The following is a 15,569-nucleotide window of genomic DNA, read 5'->3' as shown; positions in this document are numbered from 1 at the left end:
AGCAGGCCTCAGATTGTGATCAGGTTTTCTAGGGCAGTGGTTTTTAATCTGTAGTCCACTGACCCTTGATAGTTCCAAAATTGCTTCTAAGGGAGTGATGGAAACTACAGAAGGAAAACTAACCAATTTCAGAAAGGCTTAACTCAATTTTCTGGGGGCAGCAGCTTTACTGCAAGTTTTGCAGGAATCCACATAAACAAGGTTGAAGCTCCATTTTATTGAGTTTGACCAATGTAAATTGTTGACAGAAATAAAGAATTTGGCTTACTTTACAATATAACCTTCCTGCCTTCCTTCCCATCTCCCTCCCTCCCTTCCCTCTCTCCCTTCCTTCCCTTCCTTCTTTCCTTCCTTGTCTTTCTTCCTTCTTCCTCGTATTTCTGTCAAACACTGAAGAGCAGCACCAGAGAATGTGCCTTTACCAAGCAGTATGCCAGAGCTGCCATCATCAGGCGTCCACCATGGCTGCAGCAGCACTGGGGACTGGCTTTGCTGCTTTGTTGCACTCACTGCTGCTTCCCCTCCATGTTCCCAACTGGGAATCCTTTCGGTAGACCTGCCTTTGATTGCTTGCTGTAGACAGTTTTGAAAGCTGGTTTTTTAAAAATTTATTTATTTCTCTGAACTCCTTCTCCTGGCTGATAGTGGAAGACATGTGTATGCTGAGTCAGTTTTTCTGTGCCCTCGGGGATTAGGTGGCTGATGTGGAGGATGCTTTACAGCTGGCTCAAAATAACTTTTGCACAGCAGAGTGGTGATGCTTGCAGGGGGAACACAGCTGGCTTCAAACAAGGTTTACAGTCTTTTTTCTCATCCAATGCACCAGTGAAAATAGAAAATATTCCTTACTTCATTGGACTGAACTCCCTCCTACCCTGCTTAACAGCTGTTTCCCTCATTCCAGAGGTGAAGTCAAGCACAGAGGGAGGTTTAGGCTGGATATTAGAAAAAGGTTTTTCACAAAGGGGATGTTTGGGCACTGGAACAGGCTCACCAGGGAAGTTATCACAGCACCAAGCCTGACAGAGCTGAAGAAGCATTTGGACAAAGCTCTCAAGCACATGGTGTGACTCTTGAAGCTGTCCTGTGCAGGGCCAGGAGTTGGGCTAGTACATCCCTTCCAACCCAGGATATTCTGTGATTGATTCAATGATTCAACAGTTCTATGATCCAGCAGGGAAAGCACTGTACGCAAGTCAACCTCATGTTTTTATGCCTCTTTCAGTGTGCATGATATCGCTCAAACCCCTCTTAACAGCAGATAATAAATACTCAATGGCAACTTGGAGCACTGTAACCAGAGGCAGCTGATGGCTACCTTGCCTGTCTAATCAGTTAGCAGATTACTGCATTGCACAGTGGTGATCAGCTGTACTGCAGACTGCTTCCTCTAGCTATCACCACAGATAGATAGTTCATTTTCTTCAGAAACCTCTCCCTTCTGCATAAACTAAGTTTTCTGTATAGCTTAAGTGATCACAGTTTAAAATGTGCTCGAGTATTAACATATCCATTCCCAGAAATACCTTCAAGGGATACCTTATCTAAATCTCCTGTGCAGTAGTAAATGTGTTTGTGGCTCTCTAAAGCATATTAAGTGAATTTATTCTCCCATTCCACGGAGTTGGCTGCTCAACCTGAGTCCCTTTCAGGAGATAGGAGCTGAGGGAGGCAGATCAGGATTCTGATCCGGCAAATGGATTAAGAGGTCTGTGTTTGGTCACATGTAAACATCTAAATCCCTGTCTCAATAAAATCCAGTTCACTTGTGTGGTGGTTTGAAAAAAAAAAAACAAACCCTTTCCCCTGAGGCTTGTAATAGTTTGCCCCCGGGGTGATGTTTTGATGCTAGACCAATTAACAGCTCGTACGCTCTTGCAGAAGTTACATACTTTCAAACCACCACGACTTGTCACTGGCACTCCATGGGATTTTATCCCTGTAGTATTTATCAGGTTTGCTGTACCCAAAAGTGTTCCTACAGTAGTATTCAAGTTCCTTTCCCTGTTTCGAAAAATCACAGGGTTTGATGTCTAGCCCTGTGTAACACCCAGCCAGTTTACCAGAAGGGCTTTTCCTAGAAGTGTCTCTTGGAGGACATGACCTGGCAGAACACTGCTTGAGGAGAAGGTTTCCTCCCATGAGGCCCTTGGCTGTTCATCTGTTTCTCATTGCAGGACAGAAAAAAATAAATTCACTGCTATGATCAAACTCAGTTCATTTATTCAGTCTCTCAGAAGACTTTCTATGCTCCATTAAAAGCTGGGCTCTGTTCTTCATGGATAATATTTACCATTTCTCCCCACCCAGTCTATTTCAGAAAATACCTGTTTTACTGTTCATTGCTGCCAGGCAAGTGTCACTAATTGCTACAAGTCACAATGTTTACAAAAAATCAATACAAAAAGAAACAGCAACTGAAATAAAAATGGAGGAGTGTTGACAATGCAGTCCCTTAGCTAAAATCAACTGAAAAAATAATTGCTTCTTGCATAGGAATGTTTTTTTTTTTTTGTTTAATCTTTTGTTAATTTATTCTTTACTCATAGTAGGGGAAAAAAGTACAATATTACTAAAGCAGGATGAAAAGTTTGCATTTCTGCCCTGCCTGTCTCTGGAATCCTTTAAGTGTGGCTGGAATGAGACAATGCAGGACATGATGGTCCAAGATGTAGAGTTCCCACCCCAAGAGAAGTGTGAGAGTCAGTCTCACCATTCATGAGCAGGAAATAGTGTGTGTTTGACTTAGAAAAATAAGAGAAAGAAGAGGAGGAATGAAAGATGTCGTATTTTGCTAATATATAACTTCTCTTCCATCATGGTGGGATGGTTAGTGAATGATTACAGTTGTCTCTCACTCAATCTGCATTTATTTCTGCAGGACCATTCCTTACATGAGACATAGTGAGGGAACCTTGATTTACAAAACCATAGCTTGAAGTTTATCCACCATAAACTCAGAGATTAAAAGCATTTTGGAATTTTAATTTTTTTTTTCTTTTTTGGACAAGAACTACTATTTACACTAGATGTGATTTGGAACGCACAACTGAACCAGAACATATACAGTCTTACATGCAATCAATTATCCACAGGTCAAATAGAGAATTAGAGAAAAATAACCTTGTGTACCACAAAACATGATAAAACCCCCACCGCTCTAAACCATTTCAGTCTTTGCATTTTGATTAGCATCAATAACAAAAGTTCAGGCAAAAAAAAGTTTTTCCACATAGTGTGATTTATGATCCGTTATCTAAACATTTGCATCTGAAATGTTTGGCTGAGGGTGTTCCTAGGACCAACATAGCAGATGTAACTAAACCTTAGACATGGGTCAGGTCTCAGCACAACCATGTGGTACTGTAGGAGAGCAGCCCTTCCCAGCTGTCCTTATCTCATGCCTTCCCAGTGAAGGAGATGGATCCAATGAAGCAATTCATTTGTTTCTCCTCCCTGAGTGCTATCCCACTGAGAGATACTGAGAGACAAGCAACTGAGGTACTGAGAGACAAGCAAAGCAGGACAAACTTTGACTGCTCTGCTCTTTGGCAGCAGCAGCCCCAGGAGGAGCCTAATGGAAGGATCACAGCAAAACAGATCATAAATGTGATGTGCGTGAAGCTGATGCATATTTCTTCAAGGAATGGGGAGGCTCCTCTCCACTCGCAGCACTGATGTCAGTCCACAGGAGATCTTTGCCTTATTGTTTCCCACTGGGTTGTTCATTTCAAGAGAGATGAAAATCTCTCAAAATAGCAAGTGCCAGAAACATCACTGTCATGTTTGTATCATTATCATATTGTTAAGGAAACTGCTTAAAGTCCTTCATTCTGCCATGATTTATTTTGCAGTTAGATCAACCTTTTGAGACCTATTTATATCCAACAAGAACTCTACAGAGAAGAAAATCCAGTAATTTATTTAAGACAAAACCAAGCTGAACAAACATATATCTGGTGAACCCAAACTATTTCTAAGCTGTCTGCAAACAGATTACAAACCTGATGCCTTCTCTGCCCAAAATTAATTTCCAAGTAATTTATATGAGTAATATTAGGTTTATACTGTATGTATGTGTGCAATATATAAGGCCAGCTTATTATGAATATACCATACTCAAGAGCTCATACGTTCTGTCTGGGTCTGTACATCAGATAGCATACTTTGGTTTCCTGGTTGGATGAGAATGAGGCTTTTTGGGAGGGTTTATGTGAATGATAAATAATAGACCCTTCAGAAGAAGCCAGTGAACATTCCTGTCAGTATCTTAGCTTACTAGTGTATTTATGGAACATTTGATTACAGAAGTATTATGGGCTTATTTTAAGTGAACATTAAATAAACCAAGTCTCCACTCAGTATGAATATTTCCCCAGTTTCTATAATAGAGACCTTGTATACTTTCCACTGGCATAGAGAACAAAGTGAAAATCACTTTGAAGTTTTACATTACTGCAAGTCTTAAGCGTCATGGGTTGTGTCCTTCTCAGTTGAATAAGTGGTTTAAATTAATACTTCATAAAATAAAGAACTTTGGAATACATTTTTGATCTGCATTGGTACCTGGATGGTATTTTTGTGTTTCTCTCTGGGTTCCTGAGGGCCAGAGTTCTCTGATGAGTGCTCACATTAGTAAGAAATGGACTTGTTCCAGAGCACTGATTAAAATCACCAGAATAAAAATAAAATCACCAGAATTGACAACACCAGCCTGGTTCAGATGCTCACCTCCTTGGTCAATGACCACGGCATAAGTAGGGCCTGATGTTCAGAGATCCTGAACACTTGTTACTCCTTCTGATTTGTATATGGGCTGTGAGTATTTGCCTAATGTTTCTCCTAAGCTAAAGGAGATAGAGGGAATGGAGCCATAGGGAAAGTGAAAAGAAGCAACTGCACATACTTCTACGTTAAATGTTGTTTGACTGGAAAGGAGGAAGAAGAGTAAGAAGTAGCATCAGCTGAAATGGTAACGACCAAGGGGAAATAGAAATAATACAAATCATGCTGGTAAAGTCTTGGAAAAACTGTGGTTTTGCAAGCACAGAAAGAAAGGCTGGAATATGACACATCATCCTGGACACGTTCAGAGGATCACGGCCACTCTGTGACTGCCTTCTGATGCTGCGTGGAGCTGAGGAAAACCCAGATTTCACTTGCATCTGCTGCAGTGACCAAAGCAGAGGAAATGGCCAAACAAAACAAAACAATGACAACCTGAACCCCCTGCCTCAAACCACTCACTGAAAAACAAAACAAGCACAGAGGAAGAATGAAGGAACAGGAATTTTAAAGTTCCCAAAATAGCAAAATGAGACAAAAATATCTTCCTCGGCTTGTGCAAAGCCTATACAAGGTGGATACCTAAAAATACAGTCAAATATTCCTTTGACAAATTGGCCATTGACAAATTGTGCATCCCAGATGAAAAGATTTGTAAATAAAGAAGTTTTCAATGTGCTTTTAAAAGTCTCCAAGGATGCTGCAGAACTATCAGCTGTCAAAATAGCATCCCCCAGCTTGTGCACAGCATAAACAAATGTTCTTGCACCTGCCAAATTCAATTGCACAGGAGGAAGAACCAGATGACCAGTGTGAAAAGAGAGGAGGAAGCAGATCTGAGAAAAGGGGTAAGCATGTCTGCTAGATACAGATACATATCACGAAGAGATGAGGAATGTAGCTTAAAAAAAGGCAAAACCTGACCTTCTGCCATAGGAAAAATCAATTCGACTTCAGTGAATTTGTGTTCTCTGTTGCTGTCTTCTGCCTTTGCAGGAATGCAGAGGTTCAAATATTGAATTTTTCTTAAGCTTGTATTATTGGAATGGAATAAACGAAAATTGTCAATACTGTTGATGGACTAGTACAGTTAAGTTCAATCCCAGATTTAAAACCAACCAAATACCAAGAGCTACTTAAAGTTGTGATTTTCATTGTGGTTCTCATAGGCACCATTCTGTCAGAGAACATTGTAGGATTTTTCAAAGCCAGGAGCAAATGCACTTCCATTTGCTGTGGAAACAAGCTGTGTCAGGGGAAGTATAGGCTGGATGTTAGGAGAAGATTCTTCATTCAGAGGGTGGCTGGACACTGCAATAGGCTCCCCAGTGAAGTATTCACAGCACCAAAGCTGCCAGAGTTCAAGAAGTATTTGGAAAATGCTCTCAGGCACATGGTGTGATTCTTGGGGACAGTCCTGTGCAGGGCCAGGAGTGGGACTTCAGTGATCCTTGTGCATCCCTTCCAACTCAGGATATTCTATTCTATTCTACTCTATTCTATTCTATTCTATTCTATTCTATTCTACACTCTGAGTGAAGGGGAGGAGGTGAACAAGTAGATGAGAATGCACAGTGTAAACAAATTAAAAACAAATCTGATTTTTTGCAATGATCTTGAGAACTATAGAGCACGTGGGCTCCTCTTAGGCCAAATTGTTCTCTGGGTGTCTGGTATCTCAAAACAAGCCATAAATTGATAGACAAATCCTGAAGCAGTGTTATTATCCAAACCTGCCTTCATCTACAGTTATGGTATTTCCCTTCATCTGCAATCTGCATGTTGCCAGGGAGATGAGGTAAAAGGATAACACAGTTTAACTGGTCTAACAAGGATCTCGGCTAAGGATCAACGCAAGAATGACTAATGGCAAGGACAAATTTCCTAGAGTTGTCACTGACTTCAGTGTAAATACACAGAAGTTACGCATTTGTGTTGGGCAACTGCAAAGCTCCGAGATCCTCACATAATTAATTTTTCTGTCTTCTCTTTTGCAAGAACCAGCTTGGGTGATTGATTTGAAAATGAGTGCTATGCTCCATCCTAGAGAAACAGGTATAAATGCCTTATTGGGGCAGGTGCAAGGCAAGAACTCTTAGCTTATGAGAGACTGTGCAAACTGTTACACCATGGAAAATAAAACTTGGTGTAGTTGGTAAGGGCATGTTAAAAGAGAGTATAAAAAAGATTAAATAAGAAAGGAATGCCATATGCTGCACTTATACCTTGATAGAGCACAATGGTTCATACTTGATATAGCAGTGACCTAAAAAGCCCTATTTTATTCTTAAAAGCTTAATCTTGAACTGGTAGCTCTCTGAAAACACAATCTTGCACTCAGGTGCTAGTAGCTCAGGGAAAAGAACAAGTTTTTACTACATAGATTGATATTACTGCAGAGCCTAGTGAGAGGAGGGCACACAAAATGTTTTGACCTTCTGACCACAGAAATGAGGAAAATGGGGATATAGAGAGATAAATGAAAAAAAACATAGTCTTTGGCAAAATCAGTGGTAAAACCCATGGTTGCTGAGATCCAACCTGGGGTACTTCGAGTACTTTCACTTGGACAGCACTCTGTGTCTAGAAGAGAATTCAGACCATGACTCAAATAATGTTCCATCCAAATAAATCTACTGCACAGAGGCTGATTAGTGGATATGCAGTGGAAACACTATGATAAGAAAAGAAGTAAAAAAATATCTCACTGAGAAAATGTACTACTGAATCTACAATTGCCTTTTTTTTTAATTTCTCTTGCTAATGCTGATTGGTGGCATAACAGAATATTTAAAATTATATGCTAAATGTTTTTAAAATTTTATTGAAGGATATTCTTTTCAGGCTAATCTTGTTGTCTATTGAGCTACAAGTTTAGATATTTCCCTTAAGGTATGTATTCATTAGGCATAGATATTTGCCATGTAATTCATCAAGTTTGTTTTAGCAGTACTTCATTCACATGGCAGGTGATCCTTCCACAGCCCAGAACTGCTGAAATGTAGCTTAATCTGTGTATATCTGCCATCCCACAGAGTTTGCATCAACTTTTTGCCTTATGGCTTTACTGGTACTAGGCAGTAGCAGCCTTGAATTAAAACCTTTAAGTATCCAAGCTACAAGTGTGAATGATAAAATAAAGGAGGGAGAGTGAAAGTTTTGTGTTACTTTCAGATGAACATTATTTGAATATAAGGGAGTTATTCTGGAACGTGTTTGCTGGATTTGAACACTTTGTATTTCATCCCAACTCTAAATACGAATGAATATAAATATGAATGAAGAGCTGCAGGCACCTAGTAGACTATTAGATTTGGGAATGTTTAAATAACTGAGCTTCTTAAGTAGAATGAAACCCATATGTAGCTTATAATGTTTGACCAATTCGAGTTAGCTGCCTTATGCAGCAAGAGAACATTTTGATCCATTCTTTTTGGGGTGCCAATGTTGATTGCAGTGTGTTAATACAGCGTTGGATGAAATACAGGGCCTTGAAGAATAACTTTCATTTTTTCATATGTAAAACAATACTGTAATTCTATGCTTCTTAAAAGCCAATTACAAGATCTTTTGTTCAATGCTACTTCCAGAAGTTTTTGGAGCATAAAATTGTGGAGTATGTTATTGTCTGATAACAGGGCATATGAAGGGCAGACACATTTCTGAACCTTCTCAAAGAATGGAGGAGATATTTAAGCAAATACTCGCAGACCCTAATAATTTTTTAAAGTCCATCTCATCTATTGAATTTTATTGGCAGCTCATCATGTGGAAAGTATGCTATAAACACTAAAAGGTGTCTAAATAGACATGGAAAATTGTATAAAACATTTTTGAGGTGGAGAAGGTTGTATGGACTGTTTGAAAGCACTCACTGAAGAGCACAGACTTAAACTTCTCCTGAAGGATGAGCATCTCATAGCAACTCTGCCCTCCGTTTCTCATCTGCTGAGCTTGATTTCAGGGCATCCTTAAGCGGCTTTGTCAGTAGGCTAGCACTGGCATCCCTGCAATGATATGTGTAGGCTTAAAATAGCTGTTCCTAAGGTGCTTCTGAAATTAAATTTCTGAAAGGAAAATGAAAAGCTAAATATATGCTGCAAGACTTGAGAGAACAAGGTTTAAATAGGCTGCATGAATGTGAAGATTTCCCTCTGTCTATTTATCATATCAAAATTCTTAAAAGTATTTATTTTAAGAGGCCAGCCCTGTGATGCTTATAATCTTTGTCTGAGTTAGAGAACTGAACAGTGCTTTCCTTATTTTTTTAAAATCATACAAGTTGCTGATCAAATGGCTAATACAACAGCATGATTTTTCATGCCCTAAATGCCATCAACAAAAAAGTGAGCTACTAATCATTTAGATAAAGTGGATTCATAAACTTGGGTCATACATTGTATATCTTCATTCAGAAACCAAGTCTGCTACTAATCTTAATTATTTCTTCTGCAGTTTTATGTCACAGATGGCTCTTATTAAATTTATTTTCCTTTAGAGCTTACATGGTAAAGATGCTGATACAAAATGAGATCTAACATGAATAAATATCGTAATTCTGTGATATATCCTGAGATACTTAGTCTCTGACACCATCTTGATGTTGAGTGGTGAAATGGAAAAGTGCTGTCAGCTGGTGGAAACTTTCAAAGAGAACCTATGTTAGAATGTAAAAGCTTTCTAGTGGTTTCCAGCTCCTTCTAAAGTATACTTAATGAGCCATTAAATAAGGCAGAATGTAATGCAATACATGTATGTGATTTTTTTCAGGTGGGACTGTACTCATTTGCATTTTTAGAAGTCTAAAATCATTAGATGAAAATCATTCGATGAAAATCATTATCTCCTGTAGCTGCAGTAACCTGCAAAGCTGAGGGCTGCCAACAGAAAAGCTGATACTAAGGATCTAATCCTGTCTTGATATCATGGCATGCACGCAAGGACAAGTCAAGAGGGGAGAAATCCTTATTCCAATAAAGTTGATGCTGATTTTTCCTTTAACTATACTAAGATAAGAGTAGATCTCAGGAACAGGAATTATGGCTGCTCCTACACTGATAGCTTCTGTTTATTAGTCTTTGAAGTTTTCTGTTCTTGTTTTTCTCCATACCTCAGCAGAGGTTTCAGGACTATCTTTAACACCCATTTGATCAGGCTCCTACATTCTAGCTGGTTTCAGATCAAAATGTCAGAAAAAAAAATCCTACTTCTGTGCATGCATGAAAATTGCTTGTAATTTCATGGGCTGTCTTGAATCTTTAAACCCTGGATTAACTAAGTAGTAGAGAGAGTAGAAATGTCTAATAGGGGAATCATATAAAAGTAGAAGTAGAAAAGACTTACATTCCACCACTAATCCTCAAAAGACTTCTTTTTCTAAAATGTATGCTCTCACTGGATATGGATAGAAGCATTTTACAGAGCTACATCACCAACCTGCACTTAAAGGACAATGACCAGAAACTACACATCAAACTAGACACTACAATAAGAACAGTAAGAAAAAGAAGTGCATACAGATGGCAGTAGCTGGCAGCAAAACCCTCTGTCTGAGAAATGGTTGCTCTGGGGAGGTGTGACAGAGGTGGAGGTACCACAACAGGGCTGTGTAATCTCAAACGAGCTTGGGAAGAAAGACAAATATTCGTATGGGTATAAGTCAGGCTATTCAAGGTCTGTTTTCTCAGTTCTGGTTCCGTGATGCAGTGGTGATATAGACGCTCTGGAAGGCCAACACAGGTTGCTGTTGGCCTTTGAAAGGTGATTTTACCATTGCCTGCTTGGGATCAGTCTGTGATAGCAAATCAAAAGATAAAAGATTAACATAGAAAACAAGATGCGGAGATGAAGAACAACCAGATTAAGGATAACCACACCTACTGGAGTGGCACATGATCCTGTTTTGGAGCAGGCTAATGTGCTACTCAGTCGTCCTTGTGGGAATGTTGTCCTCTGTGGGGAGGGGGAAAGAGAAGAGAGAGACACAGCCATTGTAGTTTGGCACACCACCCAACGCGTGCTAGCACTACAAAGAGTCCCTTTGAAAAACACCACTCCAAACTCTGTATTCCTTTCTTCTTTGTGTGTTTTTCATTTGCAATTGCTCACAGTTATATGCAGAGATAAAGTCTAGTAACTTCATGTAGGTCTTAGCCCTCCTCTTTTTAAGCCACCTGGCTGTTGGTTTGCGTGGTTGGAATCTATAACTGTCCTTGTGCTGAATCTGGGATTAACAAACTTTTTGTTTTACATCAGCTTTTAATGTGAATGTTAAATATATTAATTATATCTAGATTTTATTATAAAAGCTATTTGTAATTTATATTATGTTTTCTTATGTTAATAATGATAGGAGACAGATAAATTTTTTATATGTTAGTACTTATAAAAGAACATTATGATTTTTATTCGTGAAATTTATGATTACGAGTTAAGGTGCTTATGAGATGCATTCTGCATATATATCATATGAGGCATACTAGTGTATTTATGAACTACATAAAATTTTGCAGTCAAGTGGAAATTTTTGCTTGCAGTTGTGAGCAAGAGAAGTGAGACAATTGCTTTGCTATAAAACCTACTCTTTGAGGGATTATAAAAAGCTTTTATTTAACTCTTAGAAATGAATAATTTCTGTTTAAAACTGAATTTATTGGATAACTGCTCTGTCCTGCTTACAGACTATTCTAAACCACCAGGGATGACACAGAAATGCTTGCCTAATTGAAAGGATGATACAGTTGCTCTGCTACATCTAGGCAGTCATTCATAGTTCTTAACTAATAATCAAGTCTTTTGGAGAGTAACTGACTTACAGTATTACTGACTAGCAGCAAAAATTCATCAGAAAATGTCCAATATAAAAATCATTTGTTTGCAATCCAGGTAATTGCCTTATGCATTATTGTCCATGTAATGAAGCTATACTAGTGTTCAGGTCTCTGCTTATTATGGCTAGTTCCTTTTTGAGTCCATGGCTAAATATATATAAATAGAACAGGAGTCAAGTTCTCATAACTTGGCATTGATTAGTTTTGAGGAAATGTATATTGAGCTGATTTGGTTTAAGCAAAACTATATTTTGTATTTACTGTTGGTAAAATGCAATATGGAGGGTACTGGAAATAGTTTTATACCCACTTGGGGTTTCCATAAAACTTTTCTGTGTTTTAGATTCTCCATCTCTCAGCTTGCCCTTACAAATACTTTTCAAAGCACATTTTATATGAATTTCTCTCTCCTGTAAATATCTGAGAGACGTGTCAGTATCAGTTTAAGTTTTGGTGACTGTTTAAAAATTATTCAGTGGTTCCTGATAGCAGGCTGCTTTTATTTAATTACTTGTTTTCTTTTAAAAATATTTGAGTTGGTAAAAGCAATCATGATTAAAGGTGCAGATACCTTACAGTATTAGGGATATAAATCAGATTCTCCGCATACAAATAAACTTTCTTAGGGTTGTGGTCTCTGAATTGACAGTGATCCCCAGGGACTTTCTCAGCTGAATCGGTACTGACAGCTCTCTGTCATATGTTAGGTGGAAACAATCCATCCAGAAAGTTAATGCCACTTCAGCCCTACATGAGAAGAGGACAGTGTTAACAAGACAGCAGGAGATGTGACAGCCAGTGACTTGATGATATGACATAGAGGAGGCTGTCAACAAGCATGGCTGGAGTTGGGCATGAAACTTTCTGGGAGATGTTGGCTAATATCTGTGGCTCTATTGAAATAAGCCTTTCAAAGACACCTTTTGATTTGGATAAAGTTTCAAGGGAGACAATGTTGGGTGGTGGCAAAACCTGACTACCTTTACGCCAGCTTGATCGTGTCTGGTTTTGTTTTTGGCCACCTCAGGCTTCCCTGATCAAGGACTCTGGAAGAGGCTCTGTGGAATGGCCTCGGAAATAGAAGGATGTGAACCCCCCATGATTTAGAACCCTGGTGCACCCAGACAGCTGCCCTGCTTTGGGTCTGGGGTGTCTTTGGAATTTTGAAGTGCTTTCTTGTTGTGCAACTGCGACTGCAATATGGAACTAAACCAAACATCAAAATACTTTGTGAAACTACTTCCTTCTTCTGTGCAGCCCTAATTCTAAACCTGTCACGATATGCAGGCAACAGAGGCAAGTATTCACTTGCAGTTCCCATTAACATGAGATGCCTAGAAGCTGTAGATGGCCCATCATCATTGGAAGTGTATAAGGTCAGGTTGGACAGGGCCCTGACCTAGGGAAAGATGTCCTTGCCCATGGCAGAAGAGCTGTGAGTAGATGATCCTTAAAGGCCCCTTTTAACCCAAACAAGTCTATAACTCTATGTCGAGGGATAGGAATAAAATTCCACCTCTCTGAGTGAGGCTGTGAGCCTAGACTCTCCTTCCTGGTTGTGGAGAAAAACTCCTCAGCACTGCTACCTTGTTTCATACTGATGTTCCACACTCATGAAAAAGTACAACAGAGGTACGGGGGAAGCAGTGCAGTGATGTAGTTCTCTGTGCCATTTTATATGCATCACTGCCATGAGACATGGTAGCTGTAAGTGCACAGCACCTACAGGAGCAGGATTGTGCCTCTGTTGCGTCTGGATACCTGCTCTTGTCAGGGCCCCAAAGCAGCAGCTGCACAGAAGAGCTTATTCTCATTCCCACCTTGCAGATTTTTGCTGAGAAGAGACCATATGGGAAGTCACAGAGGGAAGATAAAGACAAAACCCAGTCATCTCATTGTCACTCAGAAACGAGTCCTTTTAATAGCTGGAAAAACACCTATAAAATGCAGAAAAACCTGGAGTTTTATATCTCCCTAGTTCAGATAGTGCCTCAGAAAAAAAGTTCTGCATGTGTAGGACAAGTTGCTTGCCTTCCTCTAGTGAAGGTCAAAAAAAAATAATCTCAAAACTATTGTATAAATGGTGTCTTGTGAAGGGAGCGACCCCTGAAAAATCTATGTTTTTCCATTTATCCTGTGTTTTTTTATATGAGCAGGCTATATTACTCCCTGGTGCATTTCTTCCAGCTTCAGCCAGGTTACAGTAGGTTTGAGGGTTACCTGGATCCCTGGAAGATCTTCTTAGCTTACATACCTTTTTGTCTCTGAGCCTTATGTAATTCAGCAACATTATTCCCAAAGCTCTTATTGGTCTTTCTTTACTAAGCCACTTCATCAAGGTACTTATTTGTCTACAGCCCTCTTCCAGGTGATGCCACCTTATGCTCTCAGAAAAAAATCTTGTAATGCCCATCCAAAGCAGTGGGAATTCCTTCCTACAACCATGACAGGGCAAAGGTTTCCAGGGAAGATGCTGTGTCTCCTGCCTGCCTTCCTATTGGATGGAAAGTTAGCAGCCTGCCCTCTTCTTAAAGAAGTGCAGGTACTAAGTCCCACAAAGCTCTGTGTGTTTGCTCAGTACAATTTCAGAGGCTATTTGCTTTCCTTACCCAGAACATGGTTATGAATACATGATTCTTGCTTTCAAAGCTACAAACTAGATCTTCTCTCTTCAAAGTTGAGATACTTTCAGTACATGTGTCAACAGTGCACACAATCTATCATAATCAAAATTAACAGGGATGAATTGGTAACTTAGTTTTCCTATCAGTCATGTCCACATGTGGTGTGGAGGCTTTTTCACATTATCTTGGTTACTTATAAATGAAAGTGGTAGTTGGGCATGCCTGCTGCCAATTCTAGCTACTGCTATATCACGATTAGTTCTGAATTTTTCATTGCAGCTTTTATGGTAGCACACAGCTGATAACTTGGGAATGCGATCAGAAATGTTCATTTCAGGTTAGCCAGAGGTTAATTCATTACTGTGAAACTAAAACTGGAGCCCCAGGCTCCTAAATCTGATGGGATTTTTATGATGGACTATTGCATCTGAGTGCTTTTAGCATCATTATTTTGAGGGGATTTTATGGCATATGATTTTTTTTCCCTTCCCCTGAATGTTGATCTGATCCCATTGAATTTTTTTTTTAATGCTGAGTCTAAAAATCAGTTCTTGGTGTTTTAAAACTCAACCTGAATGTCCCAGTAAAATAATGAACAGCTTCTTTGGGACTTTCTTAAAATTACTGCCACTAGATCTAGCTCTTGGAGGTAACAAGTACTGACATTCCAGTTATGTGGAGTTCAGATTTGTTTTGTTCCCCCCAGCAGATGGACCAAAGTCAGGGTGAAAGCTCTGATCACATCACAGGACAGATATGCCCAGGACATATCTGCCTCTGATGTTGAAAGGATTTTTTTCTGAGCAATGTCACACCTGGTTCTCAGAAGCATTAAACTCACGCTTGCACAACTTTCTGGATCAATGTGATTATGTGTATGTCACAGTGACCACTTATCTCCATAGCCTACAATGAACCTTATTTCTGGAAGGACAATGTAATGATGGCATTACATGACAATCCCAGCTGTCTCAGTCAGGGTCTTGTATTCTTTCCTCCACGTTGAAATAACGAGATAATACCTTCTTTTGCAAATCCGTGTTGCAACCATGTGAGACCAGACTCTTTTGTCTTTTTGTCCTGCCTGGATGCTGGTCAGTACTCCCTAGGGAAGGGATTACAAAAATTTACAGTGGTTTTGGGGCAGCAGTTCTTTTGGTTTGGACAGATGACTTCACCAGCATGAGCTGCTCAGAGGGGAAGAAAGCAAATTCAAAATCCCTCCAAATTGATGTTGTGTGCTGGAGGGGAGCCACAAGGACAGCCACCGAAAGGCAAACAGGGTCTGTGAAACAGTAACTTGGTTTCAGAGCTGAAATGAGAGACTGTA

Source organism: Manacus vitellinus, unplaced genomic scaffold (assembly GCF_001715985.3).
Source record: "Manacus vitellinus isolate BGI_N305 unplaced genomic scaffold, ASM171598v3 scaffold_3_pilon, whole genome shotgun sequence".
NCBI lineage: Eukaryota > Metazoa > Chordata > Aves > Passeriformes > Pipridae > Manacus > Manacus vitellinus.
This window is presented reverse-complemented; position numbering follows the sequence as displayed.